Here is a 17,016-nt window from a genome sequence, read left to right on the forward strand (position 1 = left end):
CAGAGAAGAGAAGTTAGAAATAAACTGCCGGTAGAAATTGGCGAATCCCAGGAACCGCTGTATGGCCCTTAAGCCTTGGGGACGTGGCCACTCCAGGACAGCCTTCACTTTCTCAGGATCCATCTTGAGGCCTTGATCCGAGATGATGTAGCCCAGGAAGGGCAGAGAACTCTTCTCAAAGACGCACTTCTCCAGCTTGGCGTATAAATGATTCTCCCTCAATCGTAGTAGAACCTGACGGACATGCCTCCGATGAGTCGTCCTGATCTGGGGAGAAAATCAAAATATCATCGAGATAAACAACAACACAGACCTAGAGTAGATCTCGGCAGATGTCGTTAACGAACTCCTGAAACACTGCGGGTGCGTTACACAGTCCGAAGGGCATCACCAGGTATTCGTAGTGCCCGTCCCGGGTGTTAAATGCCGTCTTCCATTCGTCACCCTGGCGAATCCGGACTAGATTGTAAGCCCCACGCAGGTCTAGCTTAGAAAAAATGTTGGCCCCTCGTATGCGATCAAATAGCTCAGAGATGAGTGGCAACGGGTATTTGTTCTTGACTGTGATCAGGTTGAGGCCCCTGTAGTCAATGCAGGGACGAAGGGATCCATCCTTCTTTTTAACGAAGAAGAATCCAGCCCCGGCCGGGGAGGAAGATTTTCGTATAAAACCCCTCTCCAGATTCTCCTTGATATAGGCCGACATGGATAGAGACTCAGGCAAGGAGAGAGGATATACCCGTCCACGGGGAAGAGAGGCATGAGGAACCAGTTCAATGGGGCAGTCATAGGTGCGATGTGGAGGCAGCGTCTCAGCCTCCTTTTTGCTGAAAACATCTGCATACTGAGCAAAATGGGGAGGCAGTCCCGACAGCGACTGAGGCAGAGAAGGCTTGACAGGATGGATCTGTAACAGACGACGACCATGGCACTTGGAGCCCCATTGGTGAACCTCTCCAGAATTCCAGTCCAGGACTGAGGCATGTAGTCAAAGCCAAGGCAGGCCCAGCAGAACAGGATTGATGGCCTTGGGCAAAACAAGGAACAAAATAAATTCAGAATGAAGTACTCCCAACGGCTTGGTTTTAGAGATAATGGGATTAGGCAGAGGCAGTCCATTAACTGAGGCAACAGCCAAAGATGTCTCCAGGGGAACTGTGGGCAGCTGAAGATGATCCACAAGCTCTTTCTGGATGAAATTTGCAGCAGAGCCAGAGTCAAGATAGGCAGAGACTTGATGCGTCCTGTCGCCGGATACCAGGGTCACAGGAATAGTCAATTTGGAAGCGAATCCTCTGTTAGATTCCGTTCCACCTAGGGTTGTCTCTCCAACCAATCCTAGGCAATGGGGTCTCTCCGGCCTCTGGGGGCACAGACACACAATATGGCCGCAATACAAACACAGTCCAGAAGTGCGTCTGCGTTGTTTCTCCTGGGTAGACAATTTAACATAATTACTCTGCATCGGGTCCTCTGGTGGGACGACTGAGGAGGATTGCGGGACAGCAGAATCCAGCCTGGGAAGTTCTCTCCCCCGGAGAACCTCTTGGGAACGTTCCCGGATCCTCATGTCGACACGAGAGGCGAGTAAGATCAGATCGTCCAGGGTAGATGGCAGATCGCAAGCAGCCAGCTCGTCCTTGATCCCTTTAGACAGTCCCTGCCAGAATTTAGCCACCAAAGCCTCATTGTTCCAGGTCAATTCAGCAGCCAGGATACGGAACTGAATGGCATACTCGCCCACTGAGAGGTCTCCCTGGTGTAGGGTCAGCAAGGATGCAGCAGCCGAAGAAACTCTCCCAGGTTCCTCAAAGATCGAGCGGAAGGTCTGTAAGAAGCACTGCAAGTCCCGGGTCTCTGGTCCCTGATGTTCCCACAGAGGATTGGCCCATGCCAGGGCTTTGCCGGTAAGGAGAGAGATGATGAAGGCGATCCTGACGTCATCTGAACAGAAGGACCTGGCATGTAGTCTGAAATGGATCAGGCACTGATTCAAAAATCCCCTGCAGGACCTCGGATCTCCGTTATAGCGTGGAGGTAGCGGCAAGAAACACATGGGGTTGGTACCGGTACAGACAGGAAGTGTAGCAGGCGGAACCGCAGGAACGGGTGCGGTGATGACTGTGGTTGGAGCAAGCAGCCGATGGGCTATGGCGTTCACCGACAGGAGGAGCTGGTCTTGTCGTGACTGGAGATCCTCCATCTCAGCCAGCATGGCTTGTGTAGTCAACGTCTCAGGTTGACCAGCGGGGTCCATGGCCTGAGCGTACTGTCACGGAGCGGGTTAGTGGACCCACTAGGCCGTACCGCCGCAGCGGGGAGGAAGCTGGCCAAACAGGACACCCCAGAAATACAATGTCCCGCACAAGGGTACCTGAATAGTCCAGATGGTGGCCGCAGCTCTGGCCCAGATGAGATGGGTGCAGCAGATGGCGCCAAACGTGGCGGATGACACAGGAGCCGCAAGTTGCGCCAGACGTGGCAGATGACACAGGACGTGGCGGATTCCTCCAGACGTGGCAGATGACACAGGTCGTGGTAGATTCCTCTGGATGTGGCAGATGACACAGGACGTGGCAGATTCCTCTGGACGTGGCAGATGACACAGGACGTGGCACGACTTGATACTAGGGCAAAGCACGGGAAACAGGAACGGGGAACAAGGTACGGGTAACAACAGAAATGGGAAACACTAAGTGACCATTTGCAAGACACTGGGAAAACTAACAACGCTCAGGCATCGAACTAGGGGGCTGGACCCCTCTTATAGCCCAGGGTACTCACGGGTCAAAGGTCGTTCAAGCCTGCGGGCTCCGGCGGAGGTGAGTGGATGCAAGCGCTGGCGTCTCCTGAGGAGGAGCCTGGGGCCAGCGCTTGCCGACTCGTGGCTGCGGCTGTCAGCGGGAGGCTGGAGCGGACAGCCCGCAGCCACTGACATTACAGTACTGATGCTGCTCTCCGTGTATGACCTGTTTTATTTAGTTCATTTATATACATTTTTGTGATACCATGTATTGTTGTTATTTATTATCAATAAAAATTTCTATATTTGACGAAATGTGGTAGTTATATATTCATACATTCCATTGGGGGTGCTATGTTCCCTGTGCTTTTAGGTTGTTTCTGCAGTTTGATGGGGACACCCTTGTTCTTATTTGAGGTTTCTTTGTAGGTTTGTTACAATGAAAAACACCTCCAAAAAAGGCTCAAGAAGTGACATGCACTTTTTTTACTCGCCGTTTTTAATAATGGCTGCGTAAGAAACGCCCTGTGGGAACGGAACGTTGTTTTTCCCATTGAAATCAATGGACAGATGTATGGAGGCATTCAACCCCCGTATTTTCAGCTGTTTATTCGGGGCGAAAACGGCTGAAAATATGTGAACATACCCTTATTGTGAAGTGGAAGCATGTAGGAGTAACCGCTCAGACAAAAAGCGGTAACATGCAAACTCTTGGAACGGGCCACATGTACTGAGGAGCGTGGTTCACAAAATGGGTTTTCATCTTAAGCAGCTGCAGACAAGCCCAAGATCACAATGCCACACTTCGGTTGGAGAGGTCTAAAGCAAGCCGCCACTGGACTCTGCCAGTGCAACATTCACTACTTCTGTCTCATGGACAAATTTGGGTTTTGACAAATGCCAGAATGCATAGTGCCTACTGTACAATTTGATGGAGGAAATATACACTACCGTTCAAAAGTTTAGGGTCACTTAGAAATGTCCTTATTTTTGAAAGAAAAGCACAGTTTTTTTTCATTGAAGATAACATTAAATTAATCAGAAATACACTCTATACATTGTTAATGTGCTAAATGACTATTCATGGAAAACACAAAATTGGGTGACCCCCAAACTTGAACGGTAGTGTATGTGTGTGTGTGTGTGTGTGTGTATATATATATATATATATATATATATATATATATACACACACACACACACTACCGTTCAAAAGTTTGTACTTGTCTTGTTGCTCAGTTGTGCAGCGGGGCCTCCCACTTCTCTTTCTACTCTGGTTAGAGCCTGTTTGTGCTGTCCTCTGAAGGGAGTAGTACACACCGTTGTAGGAAATCTTCAGTTTCTTGGCAATTTCTCGCATGGAATAGCCTTCATTTCTAAGAACAAGAATAGACTGTCGAGTTTCACATGAAAGCTCTCTTTTTCTAGCCATTTTGATTAATGTTTAATCGAACCCACAAATGTAATGCTCCAGATTCTCAACTAGCTCAAAGGAAGGTCCGTTTTATAGCTCCTCTAAACAACAAAACTGTTTACAGCGGTGCTAACATAATTTCACAAGGGTTTTCAAGTGTTTTCTAATCATCCATTAGCCTTCTAACAGTTAGCAAACACAATGTACCATTAGAACACTGGAGTGATGGTTTCTGGAAATGGGCCTCTATACACCTATGTAGATATTGCATTAAAAACCAGACGTTTGCAGCTAGAATAGTCATTTAGCACATTAACAATGTATAGAGTGTATTTCTGATTAATGTTCTCTTCATTGAAAAAAACCTGTGCTTTTCTTTCAAAAATAAGGACATTTCTAAGTGACCCTAAACTTTTGAACGGTAGTGTATATATAAATGTGTTTGTGCGCGCAGTATTCCCAGGAATAGGCTGCACGCAATATAATAATCCAGTGAAAAAGTTACTTTATTGACCCATAGTAATGCAACATTTTAGCCCCCATCATGGGCCTCTCAAGCAATACAGTAATGCTTGTGTTTTAGTTAAAACAGATGTTAAAGATATATTGATTCATCTATTTTATTTATGGATGAACTGTATAGAATATATTACATTTTTAAATTCAAAAATATTTTTCTGCCCTTGCCACTTTGTCTTTAACCCCCTAATGACCAGGCCTGTTTGTCACTTAATGACCAAGCCAGATTTTGAAAATCTGGTATGTCTGACTTTATCAGAGAATAACTCTGCAATAGTTTTGCATATCCAAGTAATTCTGACATTGTTTTTTCGTCACATGTTGTACTTTATTTTAGTGGTAAAAGTAGATGGATACAATTTGCGTAAATAAAAAAAATACAAAAATTGACATTGTAAAAATTAAAAATTTTTCCCTATTTTGAACTGCAATATTTCACATATAAAATACTGAACAATTTTTTTTTTAAATAAATATATTCGCATTTCTTTACTCTATTTTTGGCAGCGCTTTTGAGAAAAACAAAACATTTGAGCAATTTACAAAGACTTACAAATTTAATAATAATTTTTAAAGATTTTGAAGTACATTTTGTTTTCCTGCACCAAGCCAAGATTTCAGTCTCACATGTGTCAGAATGCTGGAAACCCCCATAAATGACCGCATTTTGAAAACTACACCCCTAGGAGGTATTAATGTGTGTTGTTAGTATGTTGACCCCATTTTTTTTTTTATAAGAATTCATGCAATGCACGTGTAAAAAAATAATTTTTATATATATATATATATATATATATATATATATATATATATAATATTTCAATTTATTTCACAAATGTATAATTTTAAAGACAGATTTCTTTGTAAAGCAAACATGAGAATGAAGAAACACCCCCCAAAAACTATCAGTCTGTTTCTCCTGTGTTCAAAAATGCCCCCACTTAAGACATAATCCATTGCCTGGCCGCATGGTGAGGCACAAAATGACAGGAACCCCTCTATGGTTTTCAGGACATAATTTTAGCTTGAATGACTTATAGGCCCCACTCCTTCTTTACAAAGGATTGGAGCTTTCAAAACGATGTAACACCCCCAAAAGTGACCCCATTTTGAAAACTACATTCCCTAAGGTATTCATCTAGGGGTGTATTGAGAATTTTGTTTTTGGATTGGGGACCTTTCCCCTTATGGCATTCATCTTGGGTTAGAGTGAGAATTTTTTTTTTTTGGGCGGGGAATCTTTCCCTAATGGTATTCAGATAGGGGTGTAGTGATTTTTTTTTTTTTTGGGAGTTTTTCTTGCATTCCAATTTATATGTGGCTATAGTATAATAAAAAGTTAAGTAAAAAAACTAAAACCAATGGATTGGATAATATGGTAAAGAAAGTGAATAAAAGGGCTAAAAAATGTTTTTAAATCAAATTATTCATTTGGGGATGTATGGTACACACTGAAACATTCCCTAATGCAGAGCCCTTGTCTCTCTGGGCAAGTGTCACATTAATTGCTTTCCCTCCATATTCCGTTCCTAGCACATACACGACATTTCTTTTGGGGTCAGCTTTTTTTGGCAGCAGGGGGCACTTCGAATGGGAAATGTTGTCCTGGGACAATTCTGCTGGCTTGACTAGATGATGCCACCCCTCCCCTCCAAATACAATATTTTTAATCACTTTTTCTTGGTAAGATAGGATTCCTGGTTTCTTGCCTTTCTAAAAATGACAAACTAGCCAGGGACACTTGGATGAGGTGAACGGCCAGTTTTTTGTACCATATCCAGGATTTCCAGACAGCGCTGTAGGACTGCAGCATCTGGTCTGCAAGGTCCACCCCACCCATGAATTCGTAAGGCTGTTTGCATACAGGACTACAATAGACGGTACAACTTGTCCGACGTACAGGAATGTGGCTACTGTTGTCTGGGAGAATGGATGATAACATGAGAACACCCCTCTTGTCACAGAATTTGACAAGCAGCAAGTTCTCATTACAAAGTCCTCTGATTTCCCCAGCTTTTAATTTTTGGTTGACCAGGGCCTTTTTGATTTCGGCATATGGTGCCACAGGCCAGTTATTTTTGCAGACAGGTACCTGAAGTGGAGTATGCTAGAGTAGAAATTATCCACATACAAATTGTAACCCTTAACCAAAAGAGAGTGCAAAAGGTCCCAGACAATTTTTCCACTGCTGTTGAGTGAAGGGGGGCATTCTGGAGGGATAATTTTGGAGTCTTTCCCTTCATACACTCTGAATATGTGAGTGTAACCCAAGTCACTTTCACACAGCTTATAAAACTTTTAACCCGAATCTGGCTTTCTTCTTTGGCAAATATTGCCCGAATTGTAGGCGACCTTTGAAAAGGACCAGAGACTCCTCCACTGCAATATTTTTTTTCTGGGGTATAGGTCTCCGCAAACCTCCCATTTAAGAAATGTAAAAGTAGCCGAATTTTAAAAAGCTTGTCATGGCTGGGGTCACTGCAGGGTGGGCAAACTGTGTTAACAAAATTAAGGAAGCACAGTATGGTCTCAAAGCGCTGCCTCATCATTACCTCTCTGTACATAGGGGTGTCGTACAGGACATCAGATGTCCAATAGGACCTAATTGTGGATTTCTTAACCAAACCCATGTTCAATAGGAGGCCCCAAAATTTTAAAATGTCTGCCACAACTACTGGGTACCACACAATATTTTTGGCGTAATAAGATGTGGGGTGACTGGCGATAAATTAAGCAGCATATAAATTTGGTTTGCTCCACCATCGGGAGTAATAATCCCTCTGAAAAGGCTTTAAAAAAAAAAAGTCCTCCCTAAACACCTCGGTGTTGATTACGATGCCCATCTCAGAACTAAATTCTGGAACACAGAACTCCATGGGCACCCAATCTGGGTCAATGGCACTAGTGCTAGGCGGACAATCTTACCTGCGGCGCCTTGGTTGTGGCTCCTCCTCACTAGTGCTAGTGGATGATGACAAAATTAAAAATTGCTCATCAGTCTCACTTGCACTTTCTGTATCCGAGCAGATCATGGCATAGGCCTCTTCTGCCGAATACAGGCGCTGAGCCATTTTATTACTATAAGCCTAACCAATTGCCTCCCCCTAATGCCCTACACCTAACTTTCGCTACCCAATGCCCTACACCTAACGATAATGAACCATACTAAAACCCAACTAAATGCTACACAATTGTTATATATAAAAAATGCTAAATTGTCCCTACCACACTAACACTAACGCTGATAAATGTTCCCTAACACTAGCCCAAACCATGTCTAACTAATTTCACTTTTTGAAGGAGACAAAGCACACAGCTCCGTTCTGAACGTTCTGACAGGAATGAGGAGAACGGAGCTGTTAGCCCTGCCTCCCAGCCTTTGAATGCTGTGATTTGTCAGTCAGATTTGACTGACCAATCACAGCGATCGCTGTACGGGGACCACTGTCATTGGTCGCTCAACAGCACCATGTGACAATCAGCTGTCTGACATCCGTTGCCAGGGACTTGTCAGTGTGTTTCCACACTGACAGTTTAAGTGCAGGACGGATATATCGGTCCTCCTGCGCGAACTAGCAGCCTCCGAGGACGGACATATCAGTCTTTCACCATTAAAAGGCATATCCCACATTATGAATTGTGTAATATATAAATATTTATCACTATTTTTGTATTAATTGGATTGTACTACGTACCTTTGAACTGTGTTGCGCACAAAACTGAATTGCTTGAGAAAGGCCCATGATGGGGGCTGAAACGTCGCAATAATATTGGTGAATAAAGTGTCACTTTTTCATTGGAGAATTATGTTGAGTCCTGCCTATTCCTTGGAATGTATATGAAAAAACTGAAATGTTTATCCCAATTAGGGCATGACCCCACGTGGCGGATTTCCTCCGCAACTGTCCGCATCAATGCCGCACCTAATCCGGGTTGCGGATTACGCTGCGGATCTGCCCAAAATGTGCAGTAAATTGATGCGGACTAGCTGCTGCGGACTGCGGAAAAAGTGCTTCCCTTCTCTCTATCAGTGCAGGATAGAGAGAAGGGACAGCACTTTCCCTAGTGAAAGTAAACGAATTTCATACTTACCGGCCGTTGTCTTGGTGACGCGTCCCTCTTTCGGAATCCAGCCCTACCTCCCTGGATGACGCGGCAGTCCATGTGACCGCTGCAGCCTGTGATTGGCTGCAGCCGTCACTTAGACTGAAACGTCATCCTGGGAAGCCGGACTGGAGACAGAAGCAGGGAGTTCTCGGTAAGTATGAACTTCTATTTTTTTTACAGGTTGATGTATATTGTGATCGGTAGTCACCGTCCAGGGTGCAGAAACAGTTACTGCCGATCGCTTAACTCTTTCAGCACCCTGGACAGTGACTATTTACTAACGTCTCCTAGCAACGCTCCCGTAATTACGGGAGCCCCATTGACTTCCTCAGTCTGGCTGTAGACCTAGAAATACATAGGTCCAGCCAGAATGAAGAAATGTCATGTTAAAAAAGCAAGACGCATCCGCAGCACACATAACATGTGCATGACAGCTGCGGACTTCATTGCGGAATTTAGAATCTCCATTGAAGTCAATGGAGAAATTCCGCCATGAGTCCGCAACCAGTCCGCCACTGCTCCGCAACAGACAGAGCATGCTGCAGACACCAAATTCCGCTCCGCAGCCTATGCTCCGCAGCGGAATTTTACTCAACGTCTAAACGAACACTTCTAAATTAAAGTGGAAGTCAATGGAGAAACGGCTCCGCTGCGGATTAACGCTGCGGAGTGTCGGCAGCGGAATTCAAGTGAAATTCCGCCACGTGTGAACCCAGCCTTAATCTCCTGGAAAATGCAAATTGTATTCTGCACGGTGCCGTCCAAATAAATAGTATAGACAAAAACAAAACAAATATTGGACATAAACCAGCACACTCCAGGTGGAATTTAGATATAAAGATACAAATTTATTCATTAAAAATTAAGTCAAATCAATTGGCCATATCAATGCATGGTATAGTCGATAGACAATAATAGACATATAAATAGATCACTAAAACGTATTTTTCGGAAACCTGATCACATCATGGATTTACTCACAATTTGAAAACCAAGATAAAATACACTATGGTATAAATAAATTGGGTAAACGATAAGAAATGTATCCACCAATCCAGGTGTACTTATCTTATGTTACAATCGAGGGGCCCAGCCGATATATCAATTATGTCTTCGGCCAATTAGGTTTCCTCAAAGGTAGTGTGATGAGCCGGTTTCCATTTGCAGTTTGTAGGAGCACAGGGTCTTTCAAATAACACCTCCAGGTATTAGAAAAATCTCTTTAAGTAAAGGAAGAGATGGTCCGTTCCTCAGATTCGATCAACATGGACCGATTTCAACCACCTGTGTGGGGTGAAGCTCCTACTTCCAGCTCAAGGGGAACTTCAAGATCCCAGATACGTTCCGCAACACCGGATAATTGTTGGAAGTATATTTCCCACGTTTCTCAACTAGCAAGGTGAACAAGCATGGACCGTCTTATTTCATCCATCTGTTATCCGTATGTAACGGTTCAATTTGCAGCACAGGATCATAGAGTATCCACCCAGCAGCGGAACAGCCTAGGTCAACCTGGGATTAGCTCGAAAGCAGGTACACGGGGTGTGACGTCAGAGCAACCACGTGTCAAGATAATTTGTCATTGGCTAACGCGTTTCATCCACTCATGGACTTCGTCAGAGCCAGTAATTTCTTGGAATACTGCATTTCAAAGGACTAGGAGTCAGGGTCCTGAGGCTTGCACCTACTACTTTTTGTTCTATTTCTGCTATCTTTGTAATTATTTATTTATTTTTTTAAATTCTTTTATTTTCATTTTGTTATTTTGTAACACAAAGTATACAACTGGTACACAACACAATTGGGAAATGCCAGTGCAAAAGTCAACAGGCCACAGGTCGGCTATCAGCAGGACCTAAGTGCATGGGATCACATAAAATTACTACATCGCTTGAATCAAATATGAAAGAATCTCCGATATGCACCCTGAACACGCAGCCGTGCATAATACTCCAGAAGCGAACCGGAGAACAGTAAGAGGAAAAGGAAAAAAGAAAAGCAGAGACAGTAGGAAGGAGGGAAAAAAAGGGGGGGAACTGACCTGACGCACCAAATCTAGGTGTGAATTCAAGAGGCCATGATGATCTTATATTCCGCAGTTGATTGAAATCTGATCCATTCACGCCATGTTCTTAGGAAGGAAGCATGGGACCCTTTCATTGATGCCGTGAGGTCCTCCATTCTCATGATCTCCTGAATCTTGCCGAACCACATGCCCACTGACGGGGGGCAGGATTGTCTCCACAGAGCAGGAACACATGCCCTAGCCGCGTTCACCAAATGGCGAACTACCGAGCGTCTGTACATAGGCAGAGGGACCTCACACAGATGGAGCAGGAAGAGACCCGGGGATCGTGGGAGGGGGAAATCTGTAAATTTTGAGGAAATGCGCCACACCTCGGACCAGAATCCAATCAGGAGTGGGCAGTCCGAAAAAATATGCATGATTGTACCCACATGGTCACCACATCTCCAGCATAATGGCGAGGCCGCCGGGATCATTGCAAGTAATCTGGAAGGCACCCTATACCAACGGGACAGAATCTTGAACCCTGCCTCCTGAAATCTGCTAGCCAAGGAGGACTTGTGTCATGGTGAACAGGCGTTCCTTTTGTTCAGGGGTGAATGTCTCGCCCAAGTCCCTCTCCCAGCTAAGCAGGTAAGGGGGTGGAGGCAAATTGGAGGGTGAGATCAAGAGAATGTAAAGTCTGGACAACGAGTGACGGATCGTGCCCGTGCCTGTACATAGGAGTTCAAATGGGGAGCAATATCGCGGTTGCGCCGCAGGATGTTCTAATGACCCCAGGAAATGTCGCAACTGGGTAACCTGCCATGCCAAGAAAGGGACTGGGTCAGACAAAGACCGTAGTTGAGCGCTCGACATCCACCCCCCATCCTGCAAAAAGTGTGTGGCCCGTTCCTTACCTGCCCTCAACCATAGCTGAAATGGGCCACTGTCCAGTCCCGGAGGAAAAGCAGGATTGGCCAAATTCGGGAACATCGGGGAGGGGGACGGCGAGAACTCTGCCCGAGGAAATACCTGTGCCGCAACTGCAAAGGTGGGGCCTATTGTCGGATGTGTCCGCGCTACCAGGGGAACATGTCCACCCAACCACGGTAGTGCCTGTAAGGGGACTGCCATAAAAGCCTGTTCAATAGATACCCATTCTTTACTCCCGCCATGTCGGAACCAATCTAAAGTTCGTGTCAAGTGGGAGGCGTGGTGGTAGGAGACAAAGTCCGATAGACCAATTCCCCCCTCCCTCTTTGCACGAAAAAGCAAGGATCGGGCAACGCGCGGGTTTCCCTGCCCATATGAATTTGTGCACAAGGGATATCAGGGATTGAAAGAACGGGCGTGGGATATGTATCGGTAGGGTCTGTAGAAGATACAGAATCTGCGGTAAAATTTTCATTTTAAAAACCGCACACCTACCAAACCAGGTAAAGGTGCCCGACGTCCAAGAATCCAGGTCGGCCTTTATACGTTGAAGAAGTGAGGGAAAGTTCACCGCATAAAGGCGAGATAGATCACTGGGAAGTCGGGTTCCCAAGTATTTAAGCGAGTCCCTTGCCCACTTAAAAGAGAAGGACTCCAACAGGTCAGTAACCAGAGTCTGTGGTAACGAGATGTTAAGAGCCTCTGACTTCTGGTAGTTTATTTTGAAGTTGGATCATCTCGAGTATCTACTCAACTCCGCCATCAGGTTGGGCAAGGAAATTCTAGGGGCTGTGAGGAAGAAGAGTAGATCGTCGGCAGCAACTTTATGAGATCTGCCTCCCAAGTCCAAGCCCGTAATAACCGGGTTGGAGCGAATATGGCATAACAAGGGTTCCAGGCATAAAATGAAGATTAGTGGAGATAGGGGGCAGGCGTGTCGTGTACCATTAGCGATCGTAAATGAGGATGAGAAGTGCCCGTTGACCTTAACCTGGGCTGATGGGGAGGAGTAGAGGCCCGAGATCCAGGACATCATACGAGTCCCTATTCCTATATGTCGTAAAGTTGCCAACATAAAGTCCCAGCTGACCCTGTCGAAGGCCTTTTCTGCGTCCGTTGACAAAAAACGTGGGGAGCGGCAAAGCTGCCGCCTGGTACATTAAGTTAATCGCCCGTGTGGGGTTGTCTCTCGCTTCCCGTAAGGGCATAAAACCCACTTGGTCAGTATGTATCACATTGTGTAGGAGTGGAGACAACCGATATGCCAGAATCTTCGCGAATAGTTTCAGATCTACATCCAGTAGAGAAATAGGACGATAACTCTGGCATAGGGATGGGTCCTTCCCCTCTTTGGGTATGACTGTAATGTGTGCCCTCAACGTGTCTCCTCTGTGAGCAAATTGAAGGCCCGGATGAAGTGGGGCGTGAGCACTTCTGAGTAGGCCTTGTAGTATGGTAGGGACAAGCCGTCTGGGCCTGGGGCCTTCCCCATGGGTGAGTCCTTCAGTGCCCATGACAACTCCTCCGGGGAGATGGGGGCCTCCAAGGCCGCAATATCTTCTAGTGGGATAGATTTCATCCCTGAGGACCGAAGATACTGCTCGATCTTCTCCAGCTGACTGCTGCCATCCAGAGAGGAGGATGCCTTCGGGAGGTTATAGAGAGAGTGGTAGTAAGCACGGAAGGCCTCTGAAATGTCGTGTGGGAGCTGCAGCCGTTCATTATGTGGGCCCAGGACGTGCGGGACGTAGGTACGTGAGCGGGTTTTCCGAAGAGCACGGGCCAGGGTCCTACTGGGTTTATTACTAAATTCGTAGAAGTGCCGTCTACATTTAACTAGGGTGGCCTTTGCCTTTTCGAGACAAAGTGAACGTACCTGCTCCCACAACTGTCCCAGTTTTGCCCCTAATACCCGATCCTGAGATACCTTATGAGACTGCTCCAGTCTATGTATTCGGGACAGTAGGTCCTGAAGGTGAGCCGTTCATTCCTTCTTAAGTTTGGCTCCGATTCTTATAAGGGAACCGCGCACCACGCATTTATGCGCCTCCCAAATACAAAAAGGGTCCATCCCCGGTGTGTTGTTTGTGTCGAAGTACTCCACTAGGTCCCTGTGAACATCGGAGACCACTGTCGGGTCTTGTAGGAGTGATTCATTCAGTCGCCACTGCCACGAACGAGGGTGGGCCGTTGGGCTAGCTAGGGTGAGAGTGATAAGGGCATGATCAGATATCGTTATGTCATCTATTGAGGACGATGTGAGGCAAGGGAGATGTGTAGAGTAGGAATTGTGTAGTGCCGAATAATAAGTGTAGTCTTTGGTTGAGGGATGCAAAACCCGCCACGCGTCTACAAGTTGGTGCTCATGTAGCAATCGTCGTATAAGACGGTGCGCTGCCCTGGGTAGAGAGGAGTGCCCTCGCGAGGTGTCTAATACGGGGTCTAGCGTGACTTAAATCCCCCCCCCCCCAGTATTAGGGTGCCTTCCATAAAGCCATCCAGCGCCCTTAAAACTCTGTCCAAGTAGGCCACCTGACCAGAGTTAGGGGAGATACAGACGGACGTTGCGTTTTTGCGCGCAAACAACGCTGCGTTTTGCGCGCGCAAAAAACATTTGACAGCTGCGTGTGTCATCCGTGTCTGATGCGCGGCTGCGTGATTTTCGCGCAGCCGCCATCATAGAGATGAGGCTAGTCGACGCCCGTCACTGTCCAAGGTGCTGAAAGAGCTAACTCTTTCAGCACCCTCGACAGTGAATGCCGAACACAATATCGAAAAACCTGTTGAAAAAAAAAGAAAGTTCGTACTTACCGAGAACTTCCCGGCCGTTGCCTTGGTGACGCGTCCTTGGTGACGCGTCCTTGGTGACGCGCCTCTCGACATCGGGCCCCACCTCCCTGGATGACGCGCCAGTCCATGTGACCGCTGCAGCCTGTGCTTGGCCTGTGATTGGCTGGAGCTGTCACTTGGACTGAAGTGTCATCCCGGGAGGTCAGACTGGAGGAAGAAGACGGGAGTTCTTGGTAAGTCAGAACTTCGTTTTTTTTCTACAGGTTCATGTATATTGGGATCGGAAGTCACTGTCCATGGTGCTGAAACAGTTTAACACTTTCAGCACCATGGACAGTGACTATCTCCTGACGTCGCGTACCGATAATTTTTTTGCCGGGTTCGGCCAAAACGAGTTCGGCCGAACCCGGTTAAGTTCGGTTCGCTTGTCCGCCTTCGCTCATCGCAAAGACACTCCGTTTGGATGTTCGGAAACAGAAAAGCACGTGGTGCTTTTCTGTTTACATTCATCCTTTTGACAGCTGGTGCGCTGTTTCAGTCGGTTGCGTGATGCGCGAAATACACAAGAGTTATTGAACCTGTCGCGCTTTTTGCGCAGCAGACAAACGCTGCGCAAAAAGTACGGACTGTCTGTACTGCCCCATAGACTTGTATTGGAAAACCACGCGGCCCGCACGGACCGAATACACGCTCGTGTGAATCCCCCTTAGGGAGATAGTATGAGGCCAATGCGTTATCCAAGTTACCCTTCACGAAAAGGTACCGGCTCGCTTCATCTGTGCAGGTCTCTACATGTTCCCAGTGGAGGGAACGTGCGATCAGGATGGAGACTCCCTTAGTCTTGGAGTCAGGGGATACACTATGATACTTAGAATCTGTGAGCTTCGGGATGCAGTCTGCCCGGAAGTGGGTTTCCTGAAGAAATGCCACGTGTGCTTTTCTTTTCCACAGGAGATGGAGAATGGAGGACCTCTTTTCCGGAACATTCAGACCCTGTGCATTTAGGGAGACAACGGTAATGTCAGACATGGTAGCGGATTTAGGGATGGACAGAGGGGAAAGGGGAAGGAGAAAAGAAAGAGACGGAGAAAAAGAAGAAGTATGAGCTCCTACACAGGAGCAGTAGTACCGAAGGTGCCAAAGAAAACAAGTTCTCTAAAGTCGAAGTACAATATCTCTCCACTACTCAACGTGAGCTATGTCGCCCGCAGAAGGCCTTCGATCACGACACAGCTGCACGGAAACCCTAATAGGGAACGAGGAAAGACAGTAGTGCAAAAACGTGTCCGCAATTCAATTGTCAACTAGGTATTTCAATTAAACTGAAGTGCATTGAAGCCCCGGACTCACCAAATCAACAATTAACAATTCCAGAACCCGCCTTCCCCTACTTGATGAAACAGGTGAGACAGTTGAAACATCCCCCAACAGGTGAAAACCTTCCCTCCCCCCAGGTCCACATTAGTTCAGCTGGCTGTAGAGCAATATCAGCAATGCGTTCTCGACCGTCCTCCAAGAAACCTATGGAAGAAAAAGGTGGGAAGGAGTACAAGTAAATGTCTACATAGGAGTGTCGCAGATCAGTCAATCCCTCCGCGGTGAACGTCGTCCTAGAGGAGGAGGGTCAACGGGCCCAGAGCCACGGTCTCGGCGTGGAGGTCGGCTCTCCGAGGGTCGGAGTTCGGGCGGCTCCGCTCCGGGTCGGAAGATGGGACACATAGTCCGGATACGGGCCTCCTCTGGGAGCGAATGGAGGGTCAGTCCAGTCTGGTAACCGCACTGGTGGGATCTCCAAGAACCGGAATGCCTCTTAAGTCATCCCGGGAGCGGACTGCAAATGACATTCCCTGCTTGCGAAGGATGATGTGGAAGGGGTGCCCCCACCTGTAGGTTGCGCCTGCTGCTTTTTTCGCTTCCAGTAGCGGACGGACAAGTCTGCGCATGGAGAGTGTCAGTCTTGAGACATCTGGCAGGACTATGAGGTCGGTACCGTTGAAAGGGACAGCCCCCTTCTCCCAGGCTCTCCGGGCAATCTCCTCTGTTTGTAGAAGTGCACTCTACATATAACATCCCTGGGTCGGTTGCCATCTCTATTCCGAGGGCCCGCCAGTCTGTGAACTCTGTCCATCTCTATGGGCATATCCCGCGGGTGCTCCAGGAGTTTGTTAAAAATGTGAGTCACAGCATCGTAAAGTCCATCGGGGGGTACAGACTCGGACAAACCCCTCAGCTTCAAGTTATTACGCCTCCCCCTATTCTCAACATCATCGAAATGTAGGGCGAGGTCCCGGAGTTGCGTAGCTTGGGTAGCCAAGGACTGGGAGAGGACCGATATGTCCAGGGAAGAGACGGAGTGCTGGCGCTCTAATGTTTCCACCCGCGTGGCCAGGGCTCGTACATCTTGTGTGACCTCACCAATGGCCCTGTCGTGTTTCTCCTCTAGCCGGGCGAGGCGGAGGTCCAAGTCAGTTTTTGTGGGCAGTACTCTGACAATCTCCCATA

Source organism: Rhinoderma darwinii, chromosome 9 (genome assembly GCF_050947455.1).
Source record: "Rhinoderma darwinii isolate aRhiDar2 chromosome 9, aRhiDar2.hap1, whole genome shotgun sequence".
NCBI lineage: Eukaryota > Metazoa > Chordata > Amphibia > Anura > Rhinodermatidae > Rhinoderma > Rhinoderma darwinii.